The sequence below is a fragment of the Podarcis pityusensis genome (assembly GCF_964106645.2).
Source record: "Podarcis pityusensis genome assembly, chromosome: 1".
NCBI classification, from domain to species: Eukaryota; Metazoa; Chordata; class Lepidosauria; order Squamata; family Lacertidae; genus Podarcis; species Podarcis pityusensis.
The window spans coordinates 8,704,332-8,710,575 of NC_138028.1; positions in this window are offsets into that span (position 1 = coordinate 8,704,332).

The window sequence follows — 6,244 nt, forward strand, 5'->3', positions numbered from 1 at the left end:
CCTCTTGTGAATCCTCCAGCAGGAGAGGATCTAATGAGAGATTCTGCTTAAGCGCCATATTCTTTTCAATGTCCCACAAGGGAGAAGCAGTGTTGTTCCTGAGACAGCAAACAGCACCCTGTAGTTTTACTTTGCTGTTTTCCATTCCAAAGGTAAGTAAAGTTGTGATAAAAGTTATTGACACGAGAAGAGCAGCGCTGCTGGATCAGGCCCACCCAGTCCTGCTCTTACAGTGGCGAACCAGACATCCTGATGGGAAGCCGACAAGCCAGACCGAAGTGCACCAACACTCTGCGATTCTCAGCAACGGATATTCAGAGGCCTATTGCCACGGAAGGTAGGACACCATCAGCCAAAGTGATAGCCACGGTTTGTTTATTCCCCTATGAATCAATCTGTCAAGGACGCTTCCTGGCCAAATGAATGAACATGGCGGAGAGTTAAAAGGTGTTACAGAAGTTAGACACCCCTCCCATCAAGATCCCAGGGGGGTTTCTAGGCACTCACCCAGGGATTGGGCTCCATTGGTGGATTGGAGACGCGGCGGAGACTGCCGTAGCTTTAAGAAATACGATTTACTCACATATTGACACCTTCAGTCTGCATGGAGGGAGTCCAGATCTTACAACATGGTCATTTTAAACAGGGCTTGTTCCCCTCAGCAGTGGAAGAAGGCATCTCTCCTCAGTGGGGATGGAGGCACTTGCTGTGCTTCCCCATGGGGGTGGAGGATACTGCTGTGTGCTCCCCCTGCAGGGACGGAAGCTGCTGCCATGTACCCCCCCCCCCGTAGGACAGAGGCCGCTGCTGCTGCTGAGGCGGGGCAGATCGAGGAGGGTGAACAGCACTCTCTGTGCCCTGTCCCCCCCCCCAGCATGTCAGTGGGGTGGGGTGGGGCATGGAAGGAGTTGAGCATGCTCCACGCTCTGTCTCCACCCAAGCACCAGCGGGGGCAGAGCCAGGCATGGAGGGTGCACCTGGTTTGCCCCCTCCAAGACTTTGCGCCCAGGGCCACGGCCTCCCTGCCCCCCCCCACTCCGCCCCTGTCTCTCCCAGCCGGCCTTCAACCAGCCTGCCCAAGATGGATCTGTCCCTTTCCTCTTTTTCTTCTTCACAGCACACCCTGCTCTAAAGACTCTTTTTTTCCTGACACCTCAAACACCTAGCCCACCACCAGGGCAATCTCTGTCTGCTGAGGCCAAATAATTCATCAATACCTTTTGTCATGTTAATGCCTCTATTTTTTTCAGGTGAAGCCCTGGCTTGGAAAGGAAGCTTAGCCTGTATTTTCCCACTGGTCTGCAATCTTCCCTTCAATACTCTGTTTAATCAAAATCCTACCATTTACTAATTTTTAGTATTATTTTTTTTGTCAAATCTATAACAGCATTTATTGTCAAAGATAATGCTTACCGTCACTTCTACAGCTCTGGATATCTACACACACCAATCTAATGGCTAGGCAGCTATTCCCAGGTCCATGCTCTAGTTTATGTACCTTCCCCCAACGGGCTGCATGCATGCAGCCAGAGACTAGGCCTGCATGGAAACTCCCTCTGCTCCTCCCTTTTCAACCCCCCCTGGTTCTGGGAGACAGTGGTGCAAGAGAGGCTGGGAAAGCACCTGGTCTTTCACATACCTGGTCTGCCTCTTCCTCCAGCTCCGAAGCTTCCCCTGCCTCTGATTCTTACCTCCTGGCTGGTACAGGTCCCCATAAACCATCGCCCCTTCTCCCGAGTCAGACTCCAGCCCCCTTTCCCCCAGGGCACACTCTCTAACACTCTCTGACCACCCTTCCTCTCTTTTAAAACCATCCAAGCTAGTGGCCATCACTACATCTTGTAGCAAACTCCACAGTTTACTGCACACAGTACAGTAAACTTTGGCCTGTTTGGAATCTTTCCTGCATCCCCATCCTCCAGGGGCGTTTCCCCCAGCTAGGGCTTCTAGGTACATGTCTGTAAGCACTAGGAGGAAAGCAAATGGAAAGGCAGATGTGGCAGGGGAGACTTTGGAACACAGGAAGCTGCCTTCTTGTTTCTTCTGACAGGCAGACCTCCAGGGCCTCAGGCAGAAATCTTCCCCATCCCTGCAACTTGGCTTCTTTCTTGCTAGAGGCACCAGAGATGCAACCGGAGACCTTGTCCTTTTGAGTGGTCTACTGCCATCTTCCCTCCCTCTCCACCATTTAAGCACCCTACGCAAGAAGAGCCTTTGCTGGATCAGGCCAGTGCCCCATCTAGCCCAGTGTTCTCTTCTCACAGTGGCCAACCAGATGCCCGTGGGAAGCCTGCAAGCAGGACTTGAGGGCATCAGCACTCTCACCTCCTGCAGTTTCTGACAGCTGGTATTCAGAAGCATAACTCCCTCCAACAGTGGAGATAGAACATGGATGTCAGGATTAGGAACCCTGCCCCGCACTTATCATGCCATCCTGACACTTTTAAGCTGTTTGGCCCTAACATTGTAATTTATTGTTGTTAAGTTGTCTTTGCAAATTTTCAGCCGGAATAAGCAGTTGCTTGATATCATTTTTCCCATTCAAGAAATCTGCCTTATGAACATCCCCACACTGAATTAACCACACAAGTAAGGAAAGGTCTCGAGGTTACTAATCCTTGGTTCCATGAGCAGATGTTGAGCGTCTTGTTAATCAAAGCAGATAGCTTGGCAAGCCTTAATTACACAGTAGCAAAATAATTGCTTGGCTTAGCCAAACTGTTATAGGAATGAAAGGAGTCTCTCTTCCCACCCACCTTTCTAGAGCAGGATAAGCTTGTTTAAATTATATTGTGCATAATCTATAGATTGAAAGTATAAGACCTGGAAAACAGTACATTCAAAATCAACACCACCTGGGTTGAAGTTAGTTGAGGACTTCCATTTGTTCTAGTCCTCTGTCCCACCATACATATAAGGTGAGAAAAGTTATATTTAAAAATATTCTGGTTCTAAAAAAATGAATTAGATGAATTGTCATACCCTAGTTCCTAATGTTTAGTTCGAAGAAAATACTTTTAAAGAAAAGATCACCAATTTGGCTTAGCCTAGAAGATTTAAGGACATAGGGTATCTATGCTCCTGTTTTGGTAGGGCAGCACACAACCAGTTCGTAAGGGAAATGTCCTGGGGTACAGGACAAAATAAAAATGGGGGGGGGGGAGAGATAAGAAATAAAAAGCAGCAGCATGCAATGTCATAAGAACATAGAAATATAAATAAGAGCCTGCTGGACAGTGTTTTCACAAGAGCTTTGTAGAGTATCTGTTTTGCAAGAAGGTCTGGTGGTCAGTTCCCAGCATCTTCTGGTGAGGCTGGGAAATACACCTTGCCTGAAACCCCGCAGAGCCACTGCCAGTCAGTGTAGACAGTATAAGGCAGCTTCCTATGTTCCTAAATCAGTAGCTGCCTGTTTGCTTGTTGAGCAACTGTTTAAGCTTTACAAACAAGTCGCAGGAAATCTGAACATACCATTGCTTGCCCAATCCTTAAATTGCAAACGCTTATTTGGGTCATGGAATAATAGATGTTTCCAGAAAGGTATCAAGGGAGATGCTGAAGGAGCCAATCGGCAGAACCAATTTTACAGTGTTGCTCTTAAGAATTTGTGGTTAGATGCATTTAGAGAGCTCTGCTGGAAGTAAAGATAGGATTTACACATTAGCAAACACAACGGGCAGTTGCCCCATAGAGACCCATAGCTTGTCCTTTGAAACCTGCACAATTGTCCGCTTCAGTTTCGTGGCATGCCTTCCTTGCCAGTGCACCGCTTTATTGACTCATAGATCCATTGAAGTCAACAGGAAAGAAAGTATGTGCACCAAGTCTGGGGCTGGTGTCACGTTGTTCTGTTGACAAGGGTAACATGGCTTTAGTGTGCTCCTCTTGTGCTACTCCCATTCCAGCTATTCTGGCAGCATATCTAGGGTTCCCCACCAGAATATCTGCCATGCACTTCTGCCAAACCCTGTAGCCCTCAGATGGCGGAACATGAATATACCATAATGGCCCACATATAAGTGGCACCGTTAAAATTCAAGGGGGGGGGGGAGAGAAAAAGACAATACCAGAATATAAGCCGCTCCCTTAAAATTCCGCAGGCACTCACACCGTATGTCTGTTTCAGCAGCGATATCGTAAAAGCCCATTTTTGTAAGGTCACGAGTTTAAGCCACACTTTAATAACAATGATAATAATAATAATAATTTATTATTTATATGCCACCCATTAACTTTTCACGGTCAGAACTGTTCCGTTGATTTTAATATTTCAATCAAGTATCATCAGATGTCAAATACTGAGACAGAATATTTTGTGGATATTTGATCTTAAGGGGGGTGGGGGCTGATCTTTTTTGCATGCATGCATAGGACTGGAGACAACGGCTGCCGCACATATGAACAGGCCACAAGAAGCCACTCAATGAATTAGGTGCACATTCAGGCCACACTCACATCCTAACCCAGGATTGTTTCTTGGAGTCATTGGACCTAAATTTGAGACTTTTGCAACTCTTATGAATGGGAAGAGAGACTTAAATCCTACAATACACAAATTACAAAACTGCAAATGACATAAAATCAGCTTTAAAAGGCAGACTAACTCACACAACCCCATGTACCAGTTTACTAACAGGAGCATCAAAGACGCAGTATTAAATGCTCAAAATGAATAAACAGCAAAGTGGGTAACTCACTCTCAATCAGTGAAAACTCTAACCTCTTATAACTGTCTTGGCGAAGTCATGGGACTTTGCTTGGCGTGGAAAAGACAGGTGTTTCAGGAGCAAGCATGCTTCCATGGGGAGGGCACGCCACGAGAAGGGCACCACCACAGAGAAGGCTCGGTCCTGCATCACCACATAGAAGACTTTCCCCAGTGGTCAAAGTTAGTGCTGAAGAGAAAGGCCTCCTACGGAGATCTTACGAGGGCACAGGCTGGTCAGAAAACTGAGTAAGGTATGCATAATCTGCCTATCTTTAAGCCAGGAAGATTCTTCTTGAGGGAATGTAAGTCCTTTTATGGAGGAGAGAGTACAGCTGAGGGAGAAAGGAGAGAACCGAGTGAAGTTACCTTTCCAAAGGTGAACTGTTCCAAATGTTCAAAAAAAGAGCATGATATTCACATCAGATCAAGCAAAGGTAAGGAGAGTGGCACACCAAAAGGCAATTTCCTGGCAAGATGTTAACATGGGAACATAAAAGTGATGTGTCTGGAAGCAGAACTGCTGAGCTACAGACAACCTGGGTGTGAGTCAGAGAACGTTAGGACAGGCCCTGTCCACCAGGAAGGAAGACTTGATTGCATGTGACTTGTGTCAACTCCAGAGACGTCAAGAGCTACAACATAAAAAAAAAGCCAACAGAGAAGTTTCTAAATGAGCCGTGCAGCCTTGAAGGCAGGCAAGCTGGCAGCAACTCAATTTCTGAGGAAAACAGTCAACAATCCAGGTGTGCTCTCTGAAGTTAGAGCATACAGTCCTACATTTTTTTATTGACATGAAGGCAGCAGGAGTGGATACACGCAGTCATTTTCTCTATCAGTACTGACTGGAGGTAAGATTAGTGGTTCCCAAACTTGTTTCCCCACTATCACTTGAAAATTCCTGAGAATACTGGCGGACCACTTCCTCACACCTATCACTTCCAGTCTGTCTTGGAGCAGATGTTGCCGCCACAATCCACAGCTGCCACTTGTGTTCTTCATAGACATACAACTTTGCAGTCCACAGTTTGGGAACTCCTGGATTAGACAGATGGGTAAATTTGCACTACAATACTGATAAATTTCCATGAGGGCTTTTATTTATATATATATATATATATATATATATATATATATATATATGTAATGGTTCTAGGGGTTGCTCGTGCGTAAGCCGGTGCAAACACCTGGCTGGGTTGCCTGAGTGAACCTTTTCTGTCCGGACAGCCACTCACCCGTGGCTGTCTCAATCACTGGCAGAATCCATCAGTGGGCGTTTCTTAAACTTCTTCCAGCAAAGAAGCTCTTTGACGCCTAGTCTCCTCCTACTCTCTCTGTGCGAAAGCCTTCTGCGCAAGGAGGGCGTAGGCAGCGGAGGACGCCTACTCTCCCCGCTGGTCCCCGGCAAGGAGTCATGGGACCGCCTCGCCGCTTTCCCCATCTGCCCCCCTTCTCCACTGGTGCTACGCTGATTCTCTTCCCCAGAAGATGGGCTGCTTCTCCCAATCCCGGGATGCTCTCTGGAATCCCTCTGGATTT